Source organism: Myotis yumanensis, unplaced genomic scaffold (genome assembly GCF_028538775.1).
Source record: "Myotis yumanensis isolate MYYU_CA2020_CCGP unplaced genomic scaffold, mMyoYum1.0.hap1 SCAF_1, whole genome shotgun sequence".
NCBI lineage: Eukaryota > Metazoa > Chordata > Mammalia > Chiroptera > Vespertilionidae > Myotis > Myotis yumanensis.
Window position 1 is genome coordinate 33744624 of NW_027223752.1, and position 12425 is coordinate 33757048.

Sequence of the window (12425 nt, forward strand, 5' to 3'; positions counted from 1 at the left end):
CTCAATTCCCAGTATGGGTCGTGCAGGAGGCTTCTGATCAATGATTCTTTCTCATCATTGATGTTTCTATCTCTCTCTTCCTCTCTGAAATCAATAAAAACATATTTTAAAAAATAATAAAAAATAAAACAGAATTAAGCTATACTTTGGCTTTCACTTACTGATATGTTAGTGAATAAATTTTTGCTAATGGACCTTCTTCAAGGTGTTTGCACTTTAAACCTTCAATCTCTAATAAGAATTGAGTGGAAATTTCTGCTTCAATAAAAATCTAATCATTAGCAAGTTGGTGGGGAGATTTTTTTACTTTTCTGCAAGGTGTAGGTAGTGGGAGGATGAAGCAAACGGGCTTGAGAAAACATGGATCTTCTTGCACCAGAAATCTCAGTAGTTCTCCATAGAAACAGATTCAGATATTGAGGGTAAGCTAGGGCAGTACAAAGGAACAAGGGGCCGCCAAAAGGAATAGGACAGAACCTTGAGAGAGTTCCAAGATGCTCAGGAGGAGGTTGCAAATTGAAATGTCCACAGGGTCAAGACAGGAGAATATACATAAGTAAAGCAAGCCAAGTGAAAGAAAATGGACACAGACACCCTGTTAAATAGTCACCTACTGCATAACAACATTTTGGTCAATGATGAACTGTACATATAATGGTGGTCCCACCTATACTAATAAAAGCGTAATATGCTAATTAGACTGGACATCCTTCCGGGCAAAGCCAAGGTGGTGGGGGCCGAGGTAGAGGCAGTTAGGGGTGATCAGGCTGGCAGGGGGGCAGTTAGGGGGCGATCAGGTCGGCAAGCAGAGGCAGTTAGGGGTGATGAGGCAGGCAGGCAGGTAAGCGATTAGGAGCCAGTGGTCCCGGATTGCGAGAGGGACATCCCCCGAGAGGTCCCAGATTGGAGAGGGTACAGGCCGGGCTGAGGGACCTTCCCCCAACCCCCACACGAATTTCGTGCACCGGGCCTCTAGTAAAATTATAATTTAAAATTCCTATTGTCTAGTGCAGTGGTCAGCAAACTGTGGCTCGCGAGCCACATGTGGCTCTTTGGCCCCTTGAGTGTGGCTCTTCCACAAAATACCACGTGCGGGCGCGCACATACAGTGCAATTGAAACGTCGTGGCCCATGCACAGAAGTCGGTATTTTGTGGAAGAGCCACACTCAAGGGGCCAAAGAGCCGCATGTGGCTCGCAAGCCGCAGTTTGCTGACCACTGGTCTAGTGACATTGTTGCTGTCATAATGTCATAGCACAATGCATGGCTCACGTGTTGTGGTGACACTGGTGTAAACAAACCTGCTGCACTGCCAGTTGTAGAAAAGTACAGCACATACAATCACGTACAGTACATAATACTTGATAACAAAGGACTATGCTACTGGTTTTTGTATTTACTACATAATACGTTTTGTTGCTATTTTAGACTGTACTCTTTCTACTTATTAAAAAAAGTTTGCTATAAAACAGTGTGCCATTATGCCAGTAGCAGCCTTATACATCTCGTGTTTACTGTGTCTCTCAATGGCCATCATTTCGTCTTGTGCTTGATTTAATCTAGTGTTGTTTTGTATAGTAACATACTGTACAGGTTTGTAATCTACGAGTAGTAGGCTCTACCATATAGCATAGGTATGTAATAGGCTATACCAGTGGTTGGCAAACTCATTAGTCAACAGAGCCAAATATCAACAGTACAACGATTGAAATTTCTTTTGAGAGCCAAATTTTTTAAACTTAAACTATATAGGTAGGTACATTGTTATTAACTTAATTAGGGTACTCCTAAGGCTTAGGAAGAGCCACACTCAAGGGGCTAAAGAGCCGCATGTGGCTCGCGAGCCGCAGTTTGCTGACCACGGATAGGGAATGATAGCCAGAAAATACAAAATACACATGTAAAAGATTGATATATCCTACCTAATAAAAGACAAAAAGGGTAATTAACCGTACCTCCGCTACGCTTCCCATGGGCTAATCAGGACACTATGCAAATTAACCGCCAACAAAGATGGCGGTTAATTTGCATATGCAGGCTCCAAGCGGTGGAGCAAAGCCAAACAGCCCCGAAGCCGCAGAGCAGTGAGGCCTCACCACCCGGGGAACAGCGGAGCTTCGAGGCCTCCCGGCCCCGGGATCAGCGGAGCCGCGAGACCTTCGGGCCCTGGGATCAGCGGAGCTGAGAGGCGTCCCGGACAGGGGATCAGCGGAACAGAGAGGCCTCCTGGCCCCAGGATCAGCGGAGCCGCAAGGCCTCCCGGCCCTGGGATCATCGGAGCCGAGAGGCGTCCCGGCCCGGGATCAGCGGAGCCACGAGGCCTCCCGGCCCCGGAATCAGCGGAGCAGAGAGGCCTCCCGGCCCCGGAATCAGCAGAGCCTCGAGACCTCCCAGCTCCAGGATCAGCGGAGCTTCGAGGCCTCAGGGTCCCGGGGTCAGCGGAGCCGCGAGGCCTCCCGGCCCCGGGTTCAGTGGAGCCGCGAGGCCTCCCAACCCCTGGAGCAGCATGACGGGGGCGGCGCCGCAACCCCCAGATCGGCCCTGCTCTGTGGGTGACAGGGGGCGGCACCCCAACCCCCTTATCGGCCCTACTCTGTGCGTGACAGGGGGGAGCTCCCCAACCCCCTGATCGGCCCTGCTCTGTGTGTGACAGGGTGCAGCGCCCCAACCCCCCATGGGCCCTGCTCTGTGTGTGACAGGGGGCAGCGCCCCAACCCTCTGATTGGTCCTGCTCTGTGAGTGACAGGAGGCAGCGCCCAAACCCACCCCCCCCCCCCATCGGCCCTGCTCTGTTCCTGACAGGGGGCAGCGCCCCAACCCCCTGATCGGCTGGCTCTGTGTGTGACGGGGGTGGTGCCACAACCTCCCAATCTGCCCTGCTCTGTGTGTGACAGGGAAAGGCGCCCCAACCACCTGATCCGTCCTGCTCTGTGCGTGACGGGGTAGCGCCACAACCTCCCCATCAGCCCTGCCTTGAGTGTGACAGGGGGCGGTGCCTCAACCCCCCAATCGGCCCTACCCTGAGCGTGACTGGGGGTGGCATCACAACCTCTCAATCCACCCTGCTCTGTGCATGACAGGGGGCGGTGCCCCAACTCCCCAATCGGCCCTGCTCTGAGCCCAACCAGGGGCTGCGGGGCAGGCACCTAGAGATTGGGCCTGCCCTCTGCCACACAGAAGCGGGCCTAAGCCAGCAGGTCGTTATCCCCCGAGGGGTCCCAGACTGTGAGAGGGCACAAGTGGGGCTGAGTGACACCCGCCCCCCCCCCCCCGCCAGTGCACAAATTTTTGTGCACCGGGCCTCTAGTCCTATATAATAAAAAGAAACATATAAATTAACTATCCCTCCACTACGTCCAACCCACGCCCACCAGCCAATGAGAAGTGTGTATGCAAATTAACCCAACATATATGGCAGGTAATTTGCATACACAGAGCAGAGTGGGAGAGCTGGCAACTTGGGGGGACGTGGCTCCCTCAGTCAGGGAAAACCCAGAGCGTGGGGAGCACCAGGAATTCTGGGAATAGTAGTTTTGGTGGCAGCTCCAGGACCGGAAGCAGAAGCCCAGAGCGCAGGGAGCACCAGGAATGCTGGGAATCGTAGTTCTGGTGGCAGACGGAGCTCCTAGACCAGCGGTTCTCAACCTGTGGGTCGCGACTCCTTTGGTGGTCGAACGACCCTTTCATAGGGGTCGCCTAAGACCATCCTGCATATCAGATATTTACATTACAACTCATAACAGTAGCAACATTACAGTTATGAAGTAGCAACAAAAATAATTTTATGGTTGGGTCACAACATGGGGAACTGTATTTAAAGGGCCAGAAGGTTGAGAACCACTGTCCTAGACACTAGAGCAGTGATTCTCAACCTTCCTAATGCCACGACCCTTTAATACAGTTCCTCACGTTGTGGTGACCCCCAACCATAAAATTATTTTTGTTGCTACTTCATAACTGTAATGTTGCTACTGTTATGAATTGTAATGTAAATATCTGATATGCAGGATGTATTTTCATTGCTACAAATTGAACATAATTAAAGCATAGTGATTAATCAGGAAAACAATATGTAATTATATATGTGTTTTCCGATGGTCTTAGGCGACCCCTGTGAAAGGGTCATTTGACCCCAAAGGGGTCGAGACCCACAGGTTGAGAACCACTGCACTAGAGCAAAGTGAGCCTGGAGCAAGTTACTGTTGGGGTGGGGGATGGAGGGAAAGCAAAGGTGAGAGACATAAGTAAAATCAGAGTGCCTAGGAAAAATTAAAGGGAAGATATCCTAAAACTTCCAGGAAATCTCCACCAATTGAGCAAAGAAAAAAAAAAGCCTCTATTATTCTGTGAGCAACAAACCAAACTGGTTTGGGGGTCTCAGTCAATTCGCTCATATGATTGCAAAGTCAGACAGAAACTCCCGGATTGGAGAGGGCTCCCCTGAGGGCTCCCAGATTGGAAAGGGTGCAGGTCGGGCTGAGGGACCCCTCCTCCACCCCTCCCCACTCCCCCCAGTGCACGAATCTTCCTGCACCAGGCCCCTAGTATGCATATAAAAAGACAACCCATGCCCTGACCGGTTTGGCTCAGTGGATATAGCGTCAGCCTGTGGACTCAAGGGTCCCAGGTTCGATTCCCGTCAAGGGCATGTACCTTGGTTGTGGGCACATTCCCAGTGGGGAGTGTGCAGGAGGCAGCTGAATCGATGTTTCTCTCTCATCGATGTTTCTACCTCTCTATCCTTCTCTTTCTCCCTTCCTCTCTGTAAAAAATCAATAATCTTTTTTTAAAAGACAACCCAATAGAAATGAGACATTTCTTAAAGAGGAAATACACCTAACCAACAATCATGAAGACGTAATTTCACGCCCTGGCAGTGTGGCTCGGTTAGGTGTCATTCCAAAACTTTGGTGGTTCACTTCCCAGTCAGGCACATGCCCAGGGTGTGGCTCAATCCCTGGTAAGGAATGTGCAAGAAGCAGCCAATCCATGTTTCAATCTGACATCGATGTCTCTCTTTCTCCTTTCCTTTCTCTCTAAACATCAATTTAAAAATATTAAAAACAACAATATAATCTCACTAGTAACTACTTGAGACATGGTCATATGAGCACACAAACACATGGAGGATTTTCTATGCAACACTGTGTCTTAACAGTGAAAAACTGTAAGCAATGTATGGAATCTCACATACTACGGAATCTTCACATACTAGGGAATTTACAAAGTTGAAAGAATAAGGTAGATCTCTACATAATGACAAAGAACAAGTTCTAAGACCAATTTTTAAGCACAAAAAGTCAAGTTGCTGAGTAAGTACAAAACATCATAAAATATACATTTGTGAAAGTTTAACACAAATATATTTTATATGTGCAAACACCTGTCCATATATATAAAGAAAAAGAAATAGAAAAGCACACCCCAAACAGTTCTTCCTTTTGGGAAAGCGACTAAAGAAGAAAAAAATGGAAATGGAAAGACACAGGTCAAAGAGCATCTATCCTGTTTTTAAAATTGCATCAGTGTTTCACAAGACTGTATGCACGGACTACAACTAAAATAAATATGGAAGAGTAAATGCATTATTGCCCTGGCTGGGTCGCTCAGTGGTTACAGCATTGCTCGCTCAGGCTGCCTTTTCCATCCCTGGTCAGGGAACCCTACAAGAGTCAACCGGTGAACGCATAAATTAGTGGACCAACAAATCTGTGTTCCTCTCTTTCTCTAAAATCAATTTTTCACAAAAGGACATTATTAAAACAAGGTCAACTTGCCCAAAATTAATCCTTCCTCCTCCATATTAAACCTCCTTTCTCCCGCAATTCTGATAATGAACAAAACCTTTCGGTGCCGTTCCTTCCGTCCTTACAACTAAAACAGGCGATATAATTAATATGGTGTTTAATAAGAGAGTTCGTCTGTGTCCCATGGTACGTCAAAAGCTTATAAAGGTGTGAGTTTGTTTACGTCTTAAAGACCAGGTATCGATTTTGTAACAAATGCTCATTAACGATCTATCCCAGGGATGCGAAAAAAACAAACAGGTGGCTCCCCAGCCAGGCCCGAAGCGGCGGGCGTGGCCTGGGAGGAAAGGGGTGGTGACCGCGGGGGGCGGGGGCAGGTCCCCACGAATCGCGCGAGGGAACTGCGACTGGACGCGCGGAACACGCAGCGCCGAGGAGTTGCCAGGTGCTGCAGATGGCGCTTCCTTTTCACTGGTCAAGAGCCATGAAGATGTGGTGGGTGCTTCTGAAGAGAGAAGGGCATACGAGGGGGGGTTCCCTGCGAGGGCGTGGGAGGCCCGTGCGCTTGGTGCGAGGAAGCCGCGCCGTGGGGCGGGGAGAGGGGCAGGGCCAAGTCGCTCTGGGACGGCAGGGTCCCCGCAAGTAGTCGCCCCCACACACGGTGACATCATCAGCTCCACGACCCCTCTCCTCCATCCGCGCTGGAAACCCCCTCCGCCCCTCGCACAGGCCGGGTGAAGGGCCTCGCGGGCCGCGGACCCACACTTACCTGTGGCCCGGATCCCACCCGCACACCTGCAGCGCCTCACGCTGAGGAGCTGGAACCTCCGCGGCCACCTGCGGGCACCCACCCGGATCCACTAGGGCCGAAACCACTTCCGGTCCTGCGACGGGCTCGGGGGGACGTCATCCCCGCCGGGGTGAGCAAGTGGGCGGCGCCATCTTGTACGGAAGCTGCTGGGGCAGCGGTTGCCCTACCAGTTTCTTCACTGGGGAACAAATGGTCGGTTACAATTCGAAAAGCTTATAACGACTCTTGAGAAACATGGTGTTTTCTTTTTGTTTCCAGGGTGAAATTTTTTTTCTGGAACCCTCACAAATGCCATAGGGAAACATCTAATTATCATTACTAATTAGCTCCAGGAGTGTTTTTCTGCTGCATTAATTTACTTAACTGTTAAATAATGAAGGTAAATAGGAGGGACACTTGTTGAAATAATGTATTACTCATTAGCAGTGTATTTTGTACTATAGCCATTATAATAATTTATGCCTACTTTTATAACAACCACAATACCTTCCGTTTATATTGAAAATAGTTCACTCAACCAGTCTTTATCAGCAATAAAGTATGTGCTGCAGCTGGTGTGTGCTGTGTCAGAGAATATGTAAATCAGAAGGAGAAATGAGGTGTGCATAAACAATATAAAGTATACTAATAGCTGCCGTAGGTTGTGTATGTAATCACAGCGTGCTAGGAACTTTGCATATTTTATCTCACATAATCTTCATAATAACCTAGTAAAGCAGTACTGTTTTAGTACCATTTTGCATAAAATTAAGAAGGTTAAGTAAATTTCTCAAGGCAACAAGGGAGCATTGGAGCTGGGCATCAAACCTCAGTGCGTCTGAGTGCAAAGCTTGTTGCCCTCGGCCGCTGCGGTCCATCCCCTCCAGCACAGGAAGAAGGCTCTAAGTTCCATTAGATACGTAACCATAAAGGGGAAATTTCTGGCAGATGTAGGGGATTAACACCCTCGTTTTAAAGAGTAAATGCAAATAATTAAAACAACAATGAGACACCATTACATACTCACCAGAAAGCCTAAAATGAAAAAAACAAAACAACAAAAATCACAGTATAGATCAAGTATTGGCAAGCTTGTGGGGCAACTGGAACTGTAATATGCTGCTGAAGGAAACATAAATTGGCACAATCCCTTTGTTGAAATATTTGGCAGTGTCAGCTAAAGCTGAATAAATGCAAGTCCTTGTCCCCAATTTCACTCCTAGGTATGTACTCAACAGAAAAGTGTCCATATGTTCAGTAAAAGAACATGTATAAAAAAGGTCACACCCATACTTTGTACTAATCCTAAACTGGAAACACCCAAATAGCCCTGCTGTTAGAAGTCAAAGTGGTCATTAGCCTTGGTGGAGCAATGACTGGAGGAGAACATGGGAGGTTCATGAAGTGCTGGCAGTGTTCTATTACTTAGTCTGAATGCTGGTTTACATGTATTTCAGGAGGCATATTTGTGGTCACTTTTCTGAATGGATATATACTTCAATAAAAAAATGTTGCCCTGCCGAAACCGGTTTGGCTCAGTGGATAGAGCGTCGGCCTGCGGACTGAAGGGTCCCGGGTTCGATTCCGGTCAAGGGCTTGTACCTGGGTTGTGGGCACATCCCCAGTAGGAGATGTGCGGGAGGCAGCTGATCGATGTTTCTACCTCTCTGTCTCTCTCCCTTTCTCTCTGTAAAAAATCAATAAAATATTTTTTTTTAAAATGTTGCCCTAACCAGTTTGGCTCAGTGGATAGAGTGTCAGCCTGCGGACTCAAGGGTCCCAGGTTCGATTCCAGTCAAGGGCATGTACCTTGGTTGCGGGCACATCCCCAGTAGGAAGTGTGCCGGAGGCAGCTGATTGATGTTTCTCTCTCATCGATGTTTCTAACTCTCTATCCCTCTCCCTTCCTCTCTGTAAAAAATCAATAAAATATATATATTTTTTAAAATGTTAATGCCCTGGCGTGGTGACTCAGTTGGAGAGTCATCCCATACACCAAAAAGTTGTAAGGTTTTATCCCCAGTCAGGGCACATAACTAGGTTGCAGCCCCGATCCCTGATGTTTCTCACTCATGTTGATGATTCTGTTTCTCTCCCTCTCCCTCTCCCTCTCCCTCTCTCTTTCTCTCTCTAAATCAGGTGTGGGGAACCTTCTTTCTGCCAAGGGCCATTTGGATATTTATAACATCACTAGAGGCCCGGTGCATGAAATTCATGCACGGGTAGAGTACCTAGGTCTGGCTGGTGATCAGGGCTGATCAGGGCCATCCAGCTGCTGGCCGGGGCCTTCCTTCATTCTATGCCGCCCCCTGGTGGTCAGCACACGTCATAGGAAGTGATTGGTCTTCCGGTCGAACTCCCACAGGGACAATTTGCACATTAGGCTTTTATATATATAGATTTGCGTGCCATACAAAAATATCTATTTAAAAATTAGCCTGCTGTATTTGGTCAAACATTTAATTAACTCACCCTTAATGCCTTGGCAGGGCCAGACCAAATGATTTCATGGGCCTTATACAGCCTGCAGGCCAGACATTCCAAACCCCTGTTGTAAATCAGTAAAAACATATTCTTGTGTGGGGATTTTTTTAAAATACTAAAACAAGTGTTTAATGAAATTAAAGGAGTGTCAAGTTTATAAAACCAATGGAAAAAAAGATCATGAGAGAAGATAATAGCAGCAAACAAATGCCAATATAATTGTAGAAGATAGATTCGAATGGCAGAATATTGACGTGTGAGGGATCCCATAATGAACTGTCTGGGTCCATAAGCAATCATCCTACATTGAAAACCCAGTCAACAAGGCTCATCTGTGCATAAAGAATTTCCAATCAGCTTTTTAATACTTCACTCTTAGTCCATTTAGGTTTTTATAACAAAACACCATTGACTAAGTGGCTTATAAACAACAGAAGTTGGCTTATAAACAGAAGTTTATTTCTTACAGTTCTGGAGGCTAGGAAGTCCATGATCAAGGAGCCAACAGGTTTATTGCCTGGTAAGTGGCTGCCTCCTGGTTTATAGACATCTGTCTTTTTCATTGTGTCCTCACTTGGCCAAAAGAGTCATGAACTCTGATGGGCCTCTTTTATAAGGCGCTAATCCCATTCATAAGGGCTCCACCCTCATGACTTAATCACCTCCCAAAGCCCCTGCCTTATGATACCATTATATTGGAGTTAGTTTACAACATATGAGTTTTGAGAGGACATAAAACATTCAGTGTATAGCACCCTTAAATATGAAGATATCCAAGAATTATCAGTCATTGCAGGAATGCCTTCAATACTATTAACATTTTCTTTTTTTAAAATTATTTATTTATTTTAATACATTTTATTGATTTTACAGAGAAGAAGGGAGAAGAATAGAGAGTTAAAAACTTCGATGAGAGAGAAACATCACGCCCCTTACTGGGAATTGAGTTGCAACCAAGGTACATGCTCTTGACCAGAATCAAACCCGGGACCCTTCAGTCCACAGGCCAACACTCTATCCACTGAGCCAAACCAGGTAGGGCTATTAACATTTTCGAAGGAACATATATAGATCTCCACCCAGCATTTTGAGATCACAGCTATTTTTCAAACATACCAGGAAGATTTAAGAAAATTAATTTTTATTTAGGCCATTGTGCAACTTCCTACAAATTGGGGGGGAAATGCTATCATACAGATCTTTCTCTAACCATATTACAATTAAGTTAGAAATCGATAATAAAGTTATTATTTTTAGAACTCCATATATTTGGAGATTTTAAAAAACAACTGAAAGATCAAAGAAGAAATCTCAATGGAAATGTATAATATTAGATTTGAGAGGTAATAAAAATACTAAAAATATGAGATTTATAGGTATAGGTAAATTAATAATCTATGATTTTACACTAGAAAATAAGACTCAAAATTAATTATATAAGTGATTGGCTTAATACATTAGAAAAAAAAAAACATAAATCCAAAATTCTGTAGAAGGAAGAATATAAAGATCAGGGAATAAATTAAAATAGAAATAGATATAAGTAGCCAAAAAAACTAAGGTTAGATCTTTGCAAAGATAAAATAAAGTCCTGTGAGATGGAGCCAGATAAAAGATAATAGGAGCAAATAAATAATATTAGGACTAAATAATGTCCTGGCTCGTGTGACTCAGTTGGGGATCATCCCATGCACGGAGAGGTCACTGGTTCAATTCCCAGTCAGGGAACATGCCCAGGTTTCTGGTTTAATCTCCAGTCTCCAGTAGAGGCTTGAAGGAGGCAGCTGATCTCTCTCCTTGGGTTTTCTTTCTCTCCCTCTCCCTTCCTCCTTCTCTCTCTCAAATCAGTAAAAAAAAACCCTTTTTTTAAAGGGTGGGACAGCCCGGCTGGTGTAGCTCAGTGATTGAGCGTTGACACAGGAACCAAGAGCTCACTGGTTTGATTTCTGGTTAGGTCACATGCCCAGGTTTCCGGCTCGATCCCCAATCGGGGTGCATGTAGGAGGAAGGCAATCAATGATGTTCCTTTCTCATCAATGTTTCTCTCTATTCCTCTTCCTTCCTCTCTCTCTCAAAATCAATAAAAACAGTAAAAAAAAAAGCCACTTTAAAAGGGGGGACATCACAAAATACAGCAGAGATTTAACAAACAAAAAAATATGAGCCACTTTATGCTAAAAATATTGATTATAGAAGAGAATGAAAAGACAAGCCACAGATTGAGAGCAAATATCTGAAAAACACACATTTAATAAAGATTTGTTATCCAGACTATACAAAGAACTTTTGGAAACTCAACGACCCAATTAAAAATGAATGAGAGACCTGAATAGACACTTCACCAAAAAAGATATGTGATATCCAAATAAGCACATGGAAAGATGTTCAACATTACATGTTATTAGGGAATTGCAAATTAAAACAACAATGAGATCAGAATTTCACTAAACTAAATCCTGTTAGAATAGTGAAAATCTGCCCTAACCGGTTTGGCTCAGTGGATACAGCGTTGGCCTGCGGACTGAAAGGTCCCAGGCTCAATTCCGGTCAAGGGCATGTACCTTGGTTTCAGGCACATCCCCAGTAGGAGGTGTGCAGGAGGCAGCTGATTGATGTTTCTCTCTCATCGATGTTTCTGACTCTCTATCCCTCTCCCTTTCTCTTTGCAAAAAATCAATAAAATATATATATTTTTAAAAAATAGTGAAAATCTAAACACTGACAACACCAAATGCTAAGGATATGGAGCAACAGGAACACTCATTCATTGCTTGTGGGAATGCAAAATGGTAGTCACTTCTGAAGATATTTTGTCAGTTTCATACAAAGTTAAATATAGTTTCACCATACAACCCAGCAATCATGCTCCTAGATATTCATTCAAATGAGTTGAAAACAAAAACCTACACACAAATGTTTAAAGCAGCTTCAGTTATAAATTGAAAGTAACCAAGATGTCCTTCAATAGATGAATGGATAATCAAACTTTGGTACATCCATACAATGGAATATTATTCAGTGGCTAGAGGCCCAACTCACGAAATCCGTGCAAGGGACTCGCCCCTGTGCGGCTGCTGCCTTAGCCCCTGCCACCTAGGCTTCATCCGGAAGATCGTCCAGTCTAATTAGCATATTACACTTTTATTACTATACATAAGATAATGAGCTATTAAGCCACAGTAAGACATGGAGGAAACTTAAATGCATATTGCTAAGTCAGTGGTTCTCAACCTTGTGGCCCTTTAAATACAGTTCCTCGTGTTGTGACCCAACCATAAAATTATTTTTGTTGCTACTTCATAACTGTAATGTTGCTACTGTTATGAATCGTCATGTAAATATCTGATATGCAGGATGGTCTTAGGCGACCCCTGTGAAAGGGTCGTTCGACCGCTAAAGGGGTC

General features: G+C 45.1%; 1 protein-coding gene across 3 annotated transcripts in view; it reads right to left on the reverse strand.

The window, feature by feature from the left end:
* EXD2 (exonuclease 3'-5' domain containing 2) overlaps positions 1-12425 on the reverse strand; it is a 93075-nt gene that overhangs the window by 51350 nt on the left and 29300 nt on the right. For 2 of the 3 annotated variants that reach the window (XM_070417662.1, XM_070417643.1), the window contains exon 1: positions 6517-6577. The exons of the other annotated variant lie outside the window; for it this stretch is intronic. The gene's annotated coding sequence lies outside the window, so the exon portion shown is untranslated. Of the gene's footprint in view, positions 1-6516; positions 6578-12425 lie in introns of those variants that run through there. 3 annotated transcript variants of the gene reach the window in all.